The sequence below is a fragment of the Fukomys damarensis genome, unplaced genomic scaffold, assembly GCF_012274545.1.
Source record: "Fukomys damarensis isolate Sample0158 unplaced genomic scaffold, DMR_v1.0_HiC HiC_scaffold_14, whole genome shotgun sequence".
Taxonomy (NCBI): domain Eukaryota; kingdom Metazoa; phylum Chordata; class Mammalia; order Rodentia; family Bathyergidae; genus Fukomys; species Fukomys damarensis.
Window position 1 is genome coordinate 33,267,524 of NW_022900926.1, and position 18,634 is coordinate 33,286,157.

At 41.7% G+C, this 18,634-nt stretch overlaps 2 pseudogenes; one reads left to right on the plus strand and one right to left on the minus strand.

Moving 5' to 3' along the window:
• Positions 1–9,116: 9,116 nt before the first annotated feature.
• On the minus strand, positions 9,117–15,614 carry LOC109117523 (annotated as a pseudogene).
• On the plus strand, positions 15,607–16,172 carry LOC104850689 (annotated as a pseudogene).
• Positions 16,173–18,634: the final 2,462 nt, after the last annotated feature.

Here is an 18,634-nt window from a genome sequence, read left to right on the forward strand (position 1 = left end):
AGAGGTGTAGCCTGTGTAGCCTGAAGCTGCGCCAAGGTGGCTATGTCATCATGAGGCTCTAATAGGAGCCTTGTGACACAGGTGGTTAATGTGTTTTAGACTGCTAGGAGGTTGCATTGGGTTCTGTTATCTTGGAAGCAAGTCCTTGAGGCTCTAATAGGAGCCTTGTGACACAGGTGGTTAATGTGTTTTAGACTGCTAGGAGGTTGCACTCTAGAAGGTAGATTGGGTTCTGTTATCTTGGAGAAGCAAGTCCTTACTGCATGATATAACAAGTCCCTAATTTCCAACCACCCTGGATCAGAGAATCCCTATCCAGAGCGAATGTAACGTGAAAGCCTGAAAAATATTGTGTGCATTCTGATTCATAAGAAAGCCTGGAGAATTCTTCTGTTTGATGCATATAAAAATGACCAAAACAAAAGCCAGTATTAGTAGCAAATGAATCATAAAGATCAGAATACAAACACTAGAAATATAGAGCAAAAAACAGTATCAAAGATCAAAGAATTGCTTCTTTGAAAAGATAAACACAGGACAGTGGCTAAGCCTGCTCCCCATTCCCTAGCATGCTGTCTCCCGCTGCCATCACACCAAAAGCAGAGCTGAGGCAGGAATGGTTTGGCCTGCAAAGTTGGAAATATTTTATAGGAAACCATGGATTTCTGTCAAACTAATTTATACCATTTCTGTCTAATTAATTAACTCCACTGAATGCTGCTGTCCTTGCAAATAGATAAGTGGGCCTGGGCTCCAAGACAGAAAGAAGTCTACAGACACCACTCCCAAGCACCCCTACCTGGCAGGACTGCAGACTATTACTCCTACAACCACCACTCCCCACCCCCACCGCCAGGGTCCTCCTGTGGCTGTGTCCAGTCACTGCTGCCTCAGGTTCTCTGGGGCAGGTGGGTGTGGTGCTCAGCTGTCTCAGGCAGGGAAAAGGGTGCCAGCCTGTGGTGGAGGGGTTTGGACCCTTCGTGTGTGGAAAGTGGAGGAGGCCTGGGTGCATGGGGGCTGGGGGAGGTGATCAGGGGAGACAGGGGAGCTGGGTGGCAGCTCCCTGACTCAGGAGGGAAGTGGTGGATGGGGCTGCTGAGACTCTAAGGGGCCTGGATGTGACAGACAGTCCTGGAAAAATCCCTTGGGGCACTTGAGAGGAGGCTGTGCAGCAGGGCAGGGCCTGGAGGCTGTGTGGAGCTGTCTGGGAGGGAATCACAGTCAGTTATGGAGACTGCGAGGGATTCCTAGTGCGATCCGGGCAGAGTGGAGTTCACAGGGATTCCTGACTGCCACCTCTCCTTGCCTTTCCCCGTGCAACACCTCTATTCTCAGTTTTCAGTTTTCACTTTCTTGTCTCCCCCTCTGCTCGGAGTGGGGGACCGCGCCAGGCTGAGGGGACCTGTTTCCGCAGGGAAGGAGCCGGAGGAGACGCCGGAAGGCAGAGGTCGGGGAGGCGCAGCGCTGTGGGTACTCACCCGTCCTGGCAGCCCAGAGAAGTTCAGGCAGCAACAGCAAGAGCAACAGCAGAGTCGGTTTGTGCAGGACGCCGGCCGGGATCGAAGCGGGGGCCATGGGTCTCTGTGGGTTTAAGGAGAGCGGGGGCTCTGGAGGAAAGGTCCTCAAAGAGAGGATGGGACCCCCTCCCTGCGCCTCCCCAAAGTTTTGGCTGATTTTCCACTTTGGGGTCTCAGACGGGTTTTCACCGTCAGCTTTCCTAGCCCCGCAGGGTCCCACGGATTCCCCCGGGATCGCGCCCTGGACGGACCTCGCAGGTCCCAGACTCGGCACCCTTCTCCAGCGGCGGAGTGGCGTCGGTCCCCCTCTCCTGACTGCGCGCGCCCCGCCCACTCTCACCTGCTGGCGGATTTCTCTTCAGTAGCCGGTATCTGCTCAGAGCCCGGTGGGTGCGCAGGATGAGACAAGCGAACTGGTCGACGGTGGGGTGATTTATCAGCATCACACCCGCCCACCCTCACGCCGGGCCTTTTTCTTCTCACCCACGCGCTGCTGGGAGGTGGAGTCCTGGAGTCGCAGCCTACCCAGATTTCTGGGGCGGGACAGCGGCGCCCCGCCCAAGAGAGCCGCTAGGGCCAGGGCTGTGACTGTAGCCACCGAGGGAAGCGGTGACGGAGCGTGCGGCTGTGCCCAGACGCGAGCACTGTGCCATCTGCTCAGTGAATGTCCTCTAGTGCTTCAGGGTCTTTTTGCGCCCGCCTCCTGTCTCCCCTTCTTTAGCAGCATTAGCAAGTTCAGAATCTCACTATTTTCCCTTACAGAGCTAAGCATTTCAGGCCCCAAGTACAGTCTCTTCTGAAGGCAATGTCTTAGAAGACACTTACTAGCTATCCTGCCAGCAAAGGCATTCGTTTTTTTAGTAAGTTCTGTGCCAATCCCCAAGAACAAGTCCCTCAAAGTAAAAGCCATTTCTCAGCTGAGTTCTGGCCAGAGGCAGGCTAAATTGTCCCTTAGAGGCTTCTAATGTCATTTTCTTCTGGACGTGGACAATTTCACTATAGCCTTTCATAGAGTGGTTCATGCAGGCCTGCATCCAACAGCCTGGAAGACAGCGTTTAAATAGCTTCACATCCCCCTTTCAGCCTGTGTGGTGATGAGTGAAATGATCACCTGTGGAGTCTAAGAAGACTCTCTGTTTTTGGTTTGTGCTTTTGGGGCTGGGATCTCTTTTTTAACCCTGTGCAGAGACCTCCAGTGCTATGAGATGACCAGGGGTGGGACACACAACCGCACCTCTCATTGCCAGTGACTCAGTTGTGTGGCTCAGAGGTGAGTGAAAGAAGAATGCTTCCCAAAAGGGACTTTTATTGCAGTGCATCTCAAATGCCTGAGAGGTGACGGGTACATCAGGCAGCTGGTGGCAGGTCCTGCAGATATTTGATTGGGCTGCAGTGGCCTTCCGTGACAGTTCTGCCACAGATGATGACAACCCTCTGAGTCATCCTCACTCAGGTCCTAGTGGTGCCCTCCTCACCCACAACCACCTTATTATTTAAGCCGATCCCACAGCACTCTGTGTGAGCTTGTGCGTGTTTCCCTCTTATTCTGTGGTGCTGCACAGAATAAGGCTTCTGAAGAAAGCCTCTCCCAGATAGTGTGTTCCTTCCTGCTTATGAGTTTTGCCTTGAGTAGCACATAACTCAGCTGGTAACACCAAGCTCTCCAGAGCCAAGAACAGTCAGTGACCAGAGCTGGTAACACTGAAGAGAGACGGAGGGACCTGCACACTCAAAATGGATGCCATGGGCCCTGCTCTCCGTCCCTGGAAGGCGGTGAACTTAGCCATAACCTCTGCCAATGCTGCTGCAGAAAAAGGCACGCTTCCATGAAGGGGTGTGTGTAGAGGCACAGCGATGCTCAACAACTAGGCCACACACTGAGAGGACCTACCGACCTACCTACCGGAGACTTTATTCAAGAAGGCAAGTCAGGGAGAGAAGAGAGAGGGAAGAGAGAGAGGGAGGGAGGGGGAGGAACTATTGCTTATTTATGAGGAGTGGGCTACTTTTAACCTACTAAGGGCCAGGTTTCCTTTTATGGACTCAGTCCTGCAGAAATTTAGGTTTAACTCCTCCAGACCACTGTGGCTTTGGAGGAAGGGAAACTAAAGATAAGAGCATGAGGTCATTTTAAGAGGCAAGATGAACCAGGAGAATACAGCCTGTGATGGCTGGGTCAGGTCACTAACAGTGTGGCAGCAGGACTAAGTGATGCCCGTTCTCTGCTCCAATTCTGCCACATTTCACTGACAGAATCTAAATCACACCTAGGAGTCTGGTTGCAAAGGACTGTGGAAAATATTTGTTTATCTTTACTGTTTCTGTGGGTTAGGCAGGAATGTTAGGAAAAAAATGGAATGGATGTCAGATACCGATTTCCCACATCCACCCTAAGTGTATAGTTAGGCCGCCACTTACTTCAAAAATGTGTTTAATAATACTACAAGGCCATTATAGTTTTAATATATATAGATATAGATATAGATATAGATGCATCCAAACATTTGTACTATCTATGTATGAAGTTACTATGAAGGCAGTAAAGTCAGGTACATAATGATTTCAAGCATGGGTTCTATAATCAGCCTGCTATTCAAAATCCATTTGATATGAGGTACACATATTTTAACTTCGTGAACAATGATTTATTTGCCTCTGTGTAAAATAGATGTAATAGCAGTGCCTACCTCAAAATACTGTTGTGAGACCCAAATAGGATACTCATAGCTGAGTTTCTGAAACACTCCTTGTTCCCAAGCATTTTGAATAAGAGATGCTCTTGTTAATTACATGAGATCTTATAATTCTATTTCTAGATGCTGCCTAGGAGAAACATATGATAAAACTACCACTTCCCACCACAAAGCACTTGAAACAGAATGTAGAGGCCAATGGCTTTGTTTGCAAAATCAAGACCATCATCAAAGGGAACTTCAGTGAAAGATTCAGGTGGAAGGAAATATTTCACAGTATGCATGCTTTTCAGGACTGAGAAAATGTCTGAGCATCAGAATCTGGATATGAAAGTAATAGGGTGTAAGTGTTTCAAGAAAATCAAGTGAAGTAAATATTTAATTCCATCTTCAGGTACTGGAGTACATACCTTGGTAAGTGATTTGGGCCAAGGATTTAGTTCAGTGGCGCCTGGCAAGCACAAGGCCCTGAGTTCAAACCCTGATACCAAACAAAGCAACCTTGGCAAGTGACTCTGTGTAGCTTTGTTACCCTCATCTGGATTGATATAAAACTTAAGGGGTCACAGTAATAAACAAAGACACATAACAAAAAGAAAACCTTGTTTTTTTGCTGTGGGTTCTTATGTAGTGGAAAGTACATTCAGTATTCTAGTATTTGGTGAATGAGAAAATGTCCATGTGCACAGCCTGTCAGGTTTATTGGCTATCACAGTACTTAGTGGAGAGTAGCCTCAGAAATAAAATTAACCTTATGTCAGTATAGACACAGAGACTGCAGTTCCAAGGAAAATATGGGCTCAAAAGTATACCTTGGGACAAAAATAAATATGGAAAATGGATAAAGATGTGAGTGAATGAGAAATGAAGTAATGATATTCAATCCAACTATGTTATAACCCTAAGAAATGACACATAGTGGAAACATCAGCAATTTCACATACACAAAAAAAATCATCCCCCAGAACATGAAACTCTGTACATAGTGTTTATACTATCTCCTGGTATTTATTTATATGATAAGGATTTAGATAAGGATTTATGTTCTTTTCATAAGTTTTTCCTAGTTAACATAGTTCCAAGGGAATAAAGATGTTTATGCAAATGACCTTTTATGACACAGTAAACTGCCAGATGATTCAAAACTATCAAAGTCTTGCCAAAAAAAACCTCTAATAGACAAGAAGTGGTTTCCCTCAAGTACTATTCTTCTCTTCATCTTGATTTCAACCCTGCACTTTTCTATCAAAAAGTAGAAATTTTTAGTAGCTGTGGCGTTGGTGATATGAGCATAGAGAGAAATGGACATCTCAGCTGAGACAGGAAAATTTCAAAAGCTGAGCACATCCCTATGTAGTACTTTAGCTAATTCCATAGAAGGAAGTACTTTAATACAGTTGTGACACCCTCGTGGTCACCAAATACTGTATCATAAAGAGAAGCAGGGATACTTGTCATAAATCTCAACAGACTTGCTTAACAATCAGTAAAGTGTGCAATTATTCATGTTTAAAGTAACTTCCAGCAACAGTGAGTGCAGCACGGGGGCTTGGCCTGGTAGCTAGGGCATGGCACAGGGGAAGGAGAGGGCCTGAGTAGGGTCTGACAGTGTGGGCCCTAGGGCCATTTTTTTTTGTTTTTAGATGATAACTTCCTTCTCTTCTTTCCAATTTGTGGCTAAGAACTGGAAGAACTAGAAATAAATGCAGCTTGCTTGAGGCAGTGCTTAGCAACGAAGATTTACTGATGCATAGTTAGTTACCTACCCAGTGGCCAGGAATCAGAAGCCACATATAATCCCTGGTTTGCCACTTCCTAGCATATATGACTTTCACTGAGTCTGTTTTCCCATCAGTAAAAATGAGGCTCTGTTTACCATCCGGGAAAGCTTCTCTGTAATTCATTTTCCTCATTCCAGTACTAAGAATTACTGTGGTACCTCAGTTTACTAACTTCATTTTGAAAAGGAAAAGTGTAGTAAGAATTAATCTAAAATGGAATCAGTAACTCCATAGTCCTGTAATCTATAATGAATGATTATTCTAAGCACATATTTTCTTGCTAGCGCTGCCAGGCACATAACTCCCCATGTAACCTATTAGTACCGCCAAGAGCATACCCTTTTTTTATCTTTATTAAGTTTATTGGTACATTTTAGGTATACAATACAGTTACATTCATCAACAGGATCTTGTACCTTTACATGATGTATCTTGGTTATTTTTCCCCATTCCTCAGCCTTCCCTTCACCCCCTTCACCCTTCCAGTTTGCAAAGACATTGTTTCCATGTTTTTCCTTTTCACATATTTTTTCTTTTCCTTTTTTACCTTTCCCCTACCCCTCCCACTTCCTCTACTCTTTTAGACCTTTTCTTCCTATTACACAATATCAATTGTACATTTTAATCCTTATTTATGCTTTTAGTTTTTCTCACCAGAGAAACTATTTGGTATTTACACATGTGACTTATTAATTTCACTTAAGAGCATGGACTCAATGTTTGTCCACTTAAATATAAATGTCTCTAGTTTCTTGTTCTTTATGGCTGAGTAGTATTCCATTTTATTTTTAAAAACACACACACATCTTCTTTATCCACTCTCCAGTTGATGGGCAATTGGGCTATTTCCAAATTTTAGCTATTACAAATTGTGCCACTATGAACATGGGTGAGTATATATAGCTATTCTATTAATACTTTTGGGGAGATACCCAGCAGAGGAATAGCTGGTCATCTCCTTTATCATGGTTAAGAGACACCCAGTCTTAAAATATTTTGACAACAAAGATGACAATCCTGATACTGAGACATCAAATGACCTGCCAGTATTTGCAGAAGGAATCATGGCCAGCCAGGCATGGTAACAAACACCTATAATCCCAGCATTCAAGAGTCTGAGACAGGAGGATTGCTTCAAATTCGAGGCCAGCCAGGGCTATGCAGTGAGTTCAAGGTCAGCCTGAACTACATAGTGAGACCCTGTCTCAAAAAACAAAAACAACAACAACAACAACAAAAGAATTCAAGGCCAGAAACAGAAATCAGAACTATCTACCTCGTTCCCAGTACTGTACTTAAAATTGTAGACCACACTGCCTTTTCTGCAGAAAATCTGCTTATGTGTGATGAAGAGGGTCACTCACCTGGATCAGTCAAGCAGCAAACTAAGGAGGAGAGTCGTCTGGGTCCCTGAGTCTGGAAAGCCAGCCCTGAGATGCAGCAGGGTTGTGATTGGCTCCATCAGCTCCCCACATTCAGGACTGTGCTTGGTGGCTCTGCCAGCTGGGGAGCAAAGCCATAGCACCATAGAGGCCATCAATCTCTACATCCTGCAGAAGTACCTGAAGGTGGATGTCACTCATTTCAAGTAACCTCTGAAGCAGGCCTTGGCCACCAGCATGCTCAGTGGCCTCCTTACTAGGCCTGTCAACTCCATGATGAAGAGGACCACCAGCAGCTATACAATGATCCCTAAGCATTAAGAGGAAGACCCAGACCAGAAAGAAAGACATCCTACAGGCCCCCGGAGAGGAAGGGCCCTGAAAAACTTAGCAAGGACAAGATGGGGACAGCTGGGTGGGACAAAAGGACAAAGGATCCTAAGGGGAAGAAAGGAAGGTACCCCCTCCAGACTGGCTGACCTCAGAACAGACCCTAAGGAGACAGGCCGAGGGTGCTGGAACACAGCTGGGCACAGTCTCCCAGGACTCCTGCAGGACCCACAGCTGGGCAGGAAGCCAAAGATCACAGGCTGTTGACAGGTCTAGAAGATGTGGAAGCCCCCAAGGCCAGGATAAGCGAAGCGGTGCTTCTCCAACCTAAGGAAGACTACAGTATAACCGCCCCCTTCCAGAACTACAGCCTGTGCTCCTCACAAGAGCAGAGCTGTCCTGTCCTGCCAGGAGGGTTGGAGCCCCTCAAGTATGACAAGTCCTGACTGTCCACCAAGGTGTCCTTGTTGTCCTCTCTGTCTAGCAGGATAAGCTCTCTACAGTGCTTTCTCTCTTTTTTGGTGGTACGGGGGATAGAACTCAGGACCTTGAGTATGCCAGACAGGCATGGTGCCAGTGAGCTACATCCCTGGCCTTGCTATTTTTATTTTATATAATAAATCCCATTTTTTTCCTTTTTATTTATTTTCAGTACCAGGGATCAAACTCAGGACCTCGCATTTGCCAGGAAGGTGTGGCACCACTGAGCTACAGCCCTAGCCCATAAACCCCATATTTTTTCTTTATTTCTAAAGTATTTTTTGTTCCCTCTGACTCTATATTTCACATAATTTTTTATTATTCATAAAACATTTTATTGTAAACTTCTCCAGAATATGAAATAATTTTGTATTGACTCCTTGAATTTTTAAAAATTATATGTAACATAAGTTGATTATAATATTTATTAATAATGTATTCATTTTCCACTTTACAACCTAGAAAATACATGCAAATTTACAAAGGGAAAAATCTAAATTGCTTTATAGAGAAAAATCAATGAATATAAAAATACTCAATTCAAAGCTAGACAGTTCCAATTAAGAAATAAACTCTGCAAAGCCTACTCATCCTCCAATTTAAAACAAATTATTTCCTAAGTGAAAATAATTCCACCATTATGACAATTTGAATAAAATAGAGCCACTCTCTTAAAAAGAAATTATTAAATGTAAGAAAGATATTTCCACATTTGTGGAAAATGAGGAAAAGTAATTTCTATGTTGGAGACCAAGCATACTAAACACTCCATGCTCACCTGGCCTTTGTTAGAAATTATACCTGTTTGAATAAATGATATGAGCATATCATAAAACTAAGCTCCCCAGCTATTTTTTTTTCAATTTAACCTCAGAACCAACTGAAGAGGTTCAAAATCCAAGTATAAACTGATCCCAAAGCATTTCTCCCTGTTCTTTCTTCACCTTGTTCCTTTTTCTCTTTTTCTACGCTTGCAGATCTCTTTCTGAGAGGCTACATGTTGGCTTTTTTCTCCTTTTGGTGCTTTAAGCTTTTCTGTACTTGTTTTCTTCCTTTGGCTGCTCTCATGCTCTTCCAGACCCACTTCCTCAGAACATCTTTTCCTCTTATAGTTGGGCCACTCCCCCTTTGGGGTTCCTCTGCCTTCTTCTCTTTTGATGACTGGCTTGATGGGCACCAGTCCTGTTTCCGGAGGAGAGGTGCTCAGGACCCCCAATTCCTACACTGGCTGAACCACGATTATATTCTTGCTGATTGAGGTTCAGGGACTGTTTTTTCTGAGAAACAGTCCCTGGGGAACTGACAGTAGCTCAGAGACTCTAGTCTCAGCCCGCTGTATGAGGTGAGAACCACAGAGGCAAGAGGTTCTCTGTCTGTGAAATAGTACATGATCTCGGGTAGGTCTGGACAGTGGAGTCTTTGATCAAGCGTTCTATACCTGAGTCTGGAATCAACTTCTTCCCTGTAACCACAGGCTTCCAATTAGTCCTCCCTCACTTTTCAGAAACAAGTCTTTGGCTCTAAGCCTCTGGCTTTCTGCACTTTAATATAATCTTCAAGTTAATGTTGAAAAGAGTCGTATGACTTTGAATGCTTCCTTAGGTTGACAAAAAGGGATTCTCTTTGTCAGGCTGAGGACTTGGTAGAGAAATTTGATATTTAACTAGTACTTGCTTCAGTTTTTCAGCATGACCTTTCCCCAAGGAGACTGTACAACAATCAGGAAACTAAAAACCATGATGCAGAGTTTACAAAATCAATTTTGTCCAATATTCTACTCCCATACCCCTCATAATGTACAATCTTTTATTATTCAAACTGTAGCACTCCTCCACAGATACCTTTTATAAAAAGCATCTGTAGAAAGTTCAGTCTTTGTTCATTTAATATGGAGTCAGGCCTATAACTACTGTCCCTCTCCCTGCCAACACCACTGCCATATAGGCAGAGCTGAAGGTGGCAGAGGCAAGAGCCACCCCTGTGCCTGTGGTCCTCAGGGAGGCAGAGTGAGAGAAGGAGGTGGAGACTGGCTTCCTGAGAGGAAGCTGCAGCCACAAGCTGATTTTCACATAATTTGTCATTAAGCTCAAAGATTTGCTCTGGTTGACCAACTCTTCCACTGGTATGTATATTTCTCACTTTGTTCATTGTATTTCTTAGTGCCAGGATTCTTGCTTAAGTTGTAAAAAATAATTACAATCTCTCTTAAATTGGTGATTTGTTTTCTTTATTTTCTTGAAGTTTCTGAGCTTCCTTAAAATAACTAGTTTTTAATTCTTTTTCAGGCAGCTTCTTCATGTCCATTTCCTAGAGTTTCCTCACTGACACAGTATTGGGTCTTCTTGTGGACCTCATGCTCGATGTTCTTGGTACTTGCTTTCATTTGTGTGCCAGTGTGCTCACACTGAAGTACAGTTGGGCTTATGTAGCAATGTTTTTCAAAAGTCATCCTGTCCAGAAAGTCTGATCAGAGTACATGGCTTGTCCTCCTTACTAGTGATCACTGCACTCTCTCATGGCCAGTGGTCCTGGTCCCTTAGCCGACACAAGGAAATGGCCTGCACATGCTCCTCCCATGCTGCTGCTGAAGGACCCAATCCCTACTCCCTCTTTCCAGAAGAGATTAGCATGTGACCTGGTAGTCTGAGTGAAGGAGAGCACTCTCGCCAATGCAGGTGTGCATCAGTCAATCTGCTGAGGGCTTGAAAAGAATGAAACATTTGAGGAAGGAACAAATTCTCCCTGTGTTTGCAATGGAGCATCCACCTTGCCCTGTTTGGGCACATTGGTGCTAACTGGCTCTCAGGCCTTCAGATTCAAACCAGGATTTACTCATTTCCTTGCTACCCCGTCCAGTTCTCAGACATGGACGTGGCTTACACTGTTAGCTTGTCTTCTTCTCAGGCCTTTGCATTTGAACTGAAAGAATACCATATGCATTGTAGGCCTTTCTCTAACATATGGTGGAGAATGGGACTCAGATCTATAATCAGGGAGCTAACCCATTGTAACAAATCTCTGTCTGTCTATATGTCTGTCTGCCTAGCTAAGCATGGATTCCTTTTGACTTACAGTGGGTTATATCACAATGAACCCATTGTAAGCTAAATATTTGATCCATTCAACCTGTGGAATATCATACCTTAGCACATCATACCTTTTTTTTTCTCATTGAGTTTATTTATTGGTCCATTTTAGGTATACAGTACAGTTACATTCATCATTGGGATCTTGTACCTTTACATGACAGGTCTTGGTTCTCATTTTTCCCCTTACCCCTACCCTTCCTTCATCCCCTCCTCCCTTCCCTATTTACAAATACTTTATTTCCATTTTTTCATTTTCTCATTTTTTTCTTTTCCCTTATTAGCTTTCCCCTGCCCTTCCTACTTCCCCTACACCTTTAGCCCTTTTCTTCCTATTTCACTTTGTCAATTATATGATTAGGATCTTATGTACCATTGTAGTTTTTCACACCAGAGAAACTATTCAGAAGTTTCACAGAATTAATGACAGAAAACTTCCCAAACAGAGGGGAAGAATTTGACATACAGATAAGTGAGGCATATAGGACTCCAACTAGCTGTGATTAAAAAAAAAAAAATCTACACCTAAACAGATAATAATCAAGATCCCAGAAGCACAACAGAAGAACAAAATACTACAAGTAGTAAGAGAAAAAAAACAAATCACATGCAAAGGAAAGCCCATCAGAATCACAGCAGACTTTTCAACACAAACCCTTAGGTCAAGGAGAGCCTGGAGTGAGGTGTTTCAAATGCTAAAAGAAAACAACCTCCAACCTAGACTGATGTATCATGCAAAACTCTCCTTCAAAATGGATGGGGAAATAAGATACTTCCATGACAAAGAACACCTGAGAAACTTCATGAACACCAAACCAGAACTGCAAAAAGTTCTAAACAATATCTAAGAAAAAGACAATGAAGGTCACAGCACCATGAGGTCCAACAGAGTAAATCAATTAGGCAAAGCAAGAAACTAAAGGGCGAGGTGAAAAATTAAAAAGAGTCAACAACATGACAATATAATAAGTCAGTACATATCAACTATAACCATCAATGTCAATGGCCTCAATTCACCAATCAAGAGAAATAGACTGGCAGAATAGATTAAGAAGCAAAATCCAACAATATGTTGTATAGAAGAAACACACCTAGTGCAAAAAGAAGCCCATAGACTGAAAGTGAAAGGATGGAAAACAATTCTCCACGTGTCAGGAGCCCATAAAAAAACAGGCAAAGTAAATTTCAAACCAAAACTGATTAAAAGAGACAAAGAAGGCCACTACATCCTTGTAAAGGGAACAACAATTTAAGAGGAAGAGATGACAATCACGAACATATGTGCACCAAATATTAATGCCCACAACTATATAAAAGAAATATTTAAAAACATGAAAACGCTTTAATGTTACATCATTGCCTTTACTCTTTTACTTTCCTTTTAATTTTATTTTAAGATTCCCTATTTTTAATGTTCATACAGAGATTTCTTTAACTGAAATACTGAATAGTTTCTTTGGTGTGAAAAACTATAATAGTACACAGGATCCTAATGAGATAATTAATAATGTGAAATAGGAAGTAAAGGGCTAAAGGTATAGGGAAAGTGGGAAGGGTGGGGGAAAGGTAATAAGGGAGAGGAAAAAAATATGAGAAACTGAAAAATGGAAATAAATTGTTTGTAAATGGGGAGGAGAGGAGGGGGTGAAGGGAGGGCAGGGACAAGGGGAAAATTGAGAATCAAGACCTATTATGTAAAGGTACAGAATCCCAATGATGAATGTAACTGTATTGTATACCTAGATTGTACCAATAAACTCAACTTAAAAAAAAACCATGAAAAACCAAATAAGCACTAATACAATTGTAGTGAGGGATCTAAATACCCCAATTTCACAAATAGATATCTAGGCAAAAAAATCAACAATGAAATACTAGAACTGAACCAAGCTTTTGAATGTATGGACTTAGTAGACGTCCAGAGTTCCACCCCACAAAATCAGGATATACATTCTTTTTGGCTGCACATGAGTCATTCTCCAAGATAGATCACATACTATCTCAGAAAACAGGTTTGAGTATCACAGAGGTAATTAAAGAAGATATCAGACAGTTTTTACAAATAAGTGAAAATGCCAATACAACATACAGGAATCTATGAGACACAATGAAAGCAGTTCTACATGGAAAATTCATAGCACTAAATGCCCACACTAGGAAAACAGAGCGAGCTCAAATAAACAACCTAATGATGAATCTTAGATTAATAGAAAAACAAGAGCAAGAAAAACCCAAAGCTTGAACAAGAGAGGAAATTATAAAGATTAGAGCAGAAATCAATGCAATGGAAACTAAGAAAATGATACAAAAAATAAATGAATCAAAGAGTTGGTTTTTTGAAAGAATAAACAAAATCGATAAACTCTTAGCTCACGTATGTTTATAGTGGCACAGTTTGTAATAGCTAAAACTTGGAAACAGCCCATTTGCCCATCAGTTTGAAACTGGATAAAGAAGATGTCTTTTTTCTATAAAATGGAATATTACTCAGCCATAAAGAATGAGAAATTAGATTCATTCATAGGAAAATGGGTACATATTGAGGATATACTCCTAAGTGAAATAAATAACTCACACATGTGCAAATACCAAATAGTTTCTCTGGTGTGAAAAACTATAATAGTACATAAGATCCTAATGAGATAATGGACAATGTGAAATAGGAAGAAAAGGGCCAAAGATGTGGGCAAAGTGGGAAGGGTAGGGGAAGGTAATAAGGGAAAAGAAAAAAATTCGAAAATGAAAAAATGGAAATAAAGTGTTTGTAAAGGGGGTATGAAGGGGTGAAGGGAGGGCAGGGATAAGGGGAAGAAATGAGAACCAAGACCTGTTGTGTAAAAGTACAAGATCCCAATAATGAATGTAATTGTACTGTATACCTAAAATGTACCAATAAATTCAATAAAAAATATTTTAAATAACTATTCAGTATTTATACATGTGTGACTTATTCATTTCACTTAGGAGTAAATACTCAAAATGTATCCATTTTCCTATGAATGAATCTAATTTCTCATCCTTTATGGCTGAGTACTATTCCATTTTATAGAAAAAACACATCTTCTTTATCCAGTCTCCAATTGATGGGCAAATGGGCTGTTTCCAAGTTTTAGCTATTACAAACTGTGCCGCTATCAACATAGGTGCACATATATCACTGTGATGTGATTCTCTGAATTCTTTTGGAAAGATACCCAGCAGAGGGATGGCTGGGTCAAATGGAACCTCTAATCCTAGTTCTTTGAGGTACCTCCATATTGATTACCATAGTGGTTGCACCACTTTGCACCCCCACCAACAATGGAGAAGGGTTCCTTTCTCCCCACAACTCTGCCATCATTTTTTATTGATTGATTTCTTGACAGCAGCCATTCTTTGTGGGGTGAGGTTAGCACATAGTACCTTAATCATATTCAGAACTGTTACATTTGTCTGCAGTTGGGCAAAATCACCTGACACAAATCCTATGTTTTAGTAAATTTGTGTATGGATAAGAAATCTTTTGTGTCTCATATCATACATATGTATAGTAATTGTTGAATAGCTTCTGTATTAAATGTATATCTCAGCTGGGAGTGGTGGTGCATGCCTGAAATCCCAGCACTTGGGAGGCTGAGGCAGGAGGATAGATGTGAGTTCGAGACCAGCCTGGGCTATACAGTGAGTTTCAGGTCAGACTCAACTACATAGTGAGACCCTGTCTCAAAAAACAAACAAAAAAAATGTATATCTCATATGGTAAATTTTGAATAAAGTGCTTCTCTCTGACAATCTTTTAACTGAAAGTAGATTCTGTAAAAACTTATTTGATTCTTCAACTTTTCCATTAACTTGTGATCTATAGATTTGAAAGGCATTTTGCTAAGACAAGGCAGTTGAACTTTTTTTTTTTTTAAGAAGGAATGTATTCATTGAGTTTCTGGTGTAAACTCTGTAACTCATTAAGCCTTGTTGGGACAGTCCAGTTCTTCAAGTCCTTCAACTTCCTGTAGGCTGGCCCTGACAAAGTAACAAGGTGTTTGCTCAATATTCTCTTCTGTAACCTCACTGCTGGTGATCCAGGCTTCCCACATGCCAAGCTTCTCATACCACCAGCTTGATCTTGCCAAGTGCAGCTGAAGATATGTGCACTGTTTCTCTTCTAGAAGTATAGTATTTCATCCTTCAATTTGAAAATAGTGTTCTTGTCACTTTTTGATGCATTTCAAATAGAATTTAGAGCTTGTCTTTATATTAAACTTTCTTATTTATCTTGTGTAGTTTGCTTGAGCAAATTGGCTTGTTCATCAGTCTGACTGTCTCCTTCATCTACAACTTCCTCATCAGTCTCACCTCGTGTGGCCATTTCATCCTTGTTGGAAATTAACTGTAAGACTTGTTTACATTCCCATGCCAGAATCTTAATGACATATATGAAATTTAGAGGGACATCAGGGGGGTGGGACATGGCCATGAGGGGCCAGATGTGCACCAAGGCACTGTGGGTGCTGGCAGCAGTGCAGGGCAGACTCATTATGGCTGTGCTGCAGCCACTCCAAGTACAGGAGGCAGACTCCATGGTGAAGACCATAAAGAGAAAGAACATCTGGAAGATATATGGCCTGACTTTCCGGTGCAGTGCTGACTGCTGTGAGAACAACCAGGCATCCATGCAGCAGTGCATGGAGGGCTGCCATGCACCTCTAGCTCAGGGCCAGGCTTTGGTGACCAAAGAGTTGGAAAAGCTCCAGGACCACCTAGTCTGGTGCATGATATTTTGCGATGACGAAGCCCAAGATTCAGTAAGTGCAGGGACTAACAGCAGCTGGACATTTGTGTGGCCAGATGTGTGGATGATCACATGAACCTCTTTCCAACTGTGACCAAGAGGACAAAGCCATCTCTCTCATCCACTAGGAAATAAAAGATTTGCCAGTTGCCATCAGGGCAGGAATCTATTTAAAAAAGAAGGGGAAATTTAGTCTTTTAAGTAAAGTTTATGAATGAAGAAACTAAAGATGACAACAAGTTTAAGACATATATCACTTCCCTCTGGACCACGGTTCTTCTTTTTGGACTCCAGAAAGCGAAAGGGAGAAAAAAAAAAAACTGGTGCTAAAATTTGGGTCAAAGACAGCACAAGAGGGTATTTTAGTGCCTTAATTTCATATGGCAAGACCCTATCCTGGCAGTAAAGATCCCCCTTGTACCAATGGAGAACCTCCAAGGTACCAGATTCTTCTTAATACACACAAGCAGGCTGGCAGGTTCCTCTCACCTGTGATCTGGTGAAGTTGCAGAAGAGGTGTCTCTGTAACTAACCTCTTATTTACTAGAAGTATCACCACACTATTCTTTGTGAGCCATAAAACAAAACTCAGGAGATCACTAATTTAGAAGGGGAGCCAGGTGTAGTGACACATGCCTATAATCCCCACATTTGGAAGACTGAGGCAGTAGGATTGCCTTGAGTTGAAGGCCAGCCTGGGCTACATGAGTTCAAGGCCATCCCAAATTACATAGCAAGACTCTGTCTCAAAAGGGGGAGGGTCTGTATTTTCATTTTGCTTGGTTTTTTTTTTTTTGTACACAAGGACATGAAGTACATTTAAGATGTGAAGTTGAGAGGAGAGTATATAAGAACTCTGAAAGGCTCTTTGTATATATCCTTTTCTAGCCATTGAGCTATAAATGTGCATTTCTTGAAATTCTTACACTGCATCTTTCAACTTGGAGCAGACTGCAAAAATGAGAATCAGCACTGTCATATACTATATGGAAAGCAGAGCTTCCTTCGGGGCATATGGGCATCATGCTTTTGGGGGCAGTTAAAAAACAATCTTGCTATGACACTTTGCCCCCAAGGGTAAAGCGATTGGACACATCAAGGAGTAAACAATGAAACAGAAACTGATAGCTAAATAAGAAAGTTCTGAAGTGACAGACTTGAAGAAATTGATTTTTATAGGCCAGAATGGAATAAAAGCCTAAACCAAGATTTGTTTACTTAGTCTCCTGAGTTGACCTTATTGAGATAATCCCCTGATAACAGGAAGGTCAAAAAGTAAGCCACTTGACCTGTGATTCCTTTATAAATACTATTTTTGCCTGGGACCTTTGCAATAGTGTTCCTGCCCTAGAATGGCATCTTCTCTTTTGAATAAGGACTGTTTGTCTTTGCAACAACTTGTTACTTGAAATGATAATATAGCCTGTCTGCTATGTGAAGGCTGCAAAATATTTTCCTAGTCATTGGGTTTACAATAAAAGTTTCATCTCCTCTGCCATATGCTAGGTCATATGAACTCAGTCCTTCTATTTACATAAGCATGGTACCAATACAATGGGAAATTTAGAAGTTAGGTGAGAATAAGAGACAAAAGATCATGTATCCACAGCTGCACTCATAGAGACTGGAAGGTGATACAATTGCACACACTGAAATCCCTCAAGAAGAGAATCTAATACAAAATGAATGAGGTTGGCAGAGTCTCCAGATGACTGGAAGATACAAAATCAATTCATCTATAGAATAATATAACTTCAAACTCAGCTTTAAAGAAATCTGGCAGACAAACAAAACACTATGCACGAGAAAAAGCAGACCAATCAGATCTGCAAAAAGTCAGATATTGGAGTCATTAGACAAAAGATGCTTAGTATGTTACTTTTTAGAAAATAGTATTAATAGGTGAACAAGGAATAAGAACTATGAAACATCACACAACAGATTTGGAAAAAATACAAGCTAGAAATTAAAATATAAAAACTTGGTGGATAAGGGACAAAGCTTCTGGCTTGAACTTCAAATGTGAAAACAGTGGATAAGGAACAGGATCACAGTTGGGAAGAGGGAGGCCAGCAAGTTGGAATGGTGAGATGAGCAGGTCTAGGTACACTCCATCTGTAATGAAGCTGGCCACAGGTTTCTCTGTAAAGCTCTCATATTTCAAACCTATTGATACCACAGCAGAAGAAGAACAAGCTAAAAGAAGTTCTGGTGTGCGACAGCAAAGTAGGTAATTGTAGATAATCATAAGGCACCATATATTTTTTAAAAGCTAAAAGTAAGGCTTTAGAATGTTCTCATCACAAAAAACTAACAAATGTTCAAGGAGACAGACAGTTTGCCCTGATTTGAGTGTTACATAATGCATATATGTATGTAAATATTATATGATATATCCTTATGATATGCACATTTGATGTGTCGATAAAAAATAAATTTAAGCTGGGCATGGTGGCTCACATCTGTAATCCCAGCACTCGGGAGGCTGAGGCAGGAGGATCACTGGGAGTTCGAGACCAGCCTGGGCTACATAGTGAGTTCCAGGTCAGTCTCAACTACATAGTGAGACCCTGTTTAATAAAAAAAACAAAATCAAT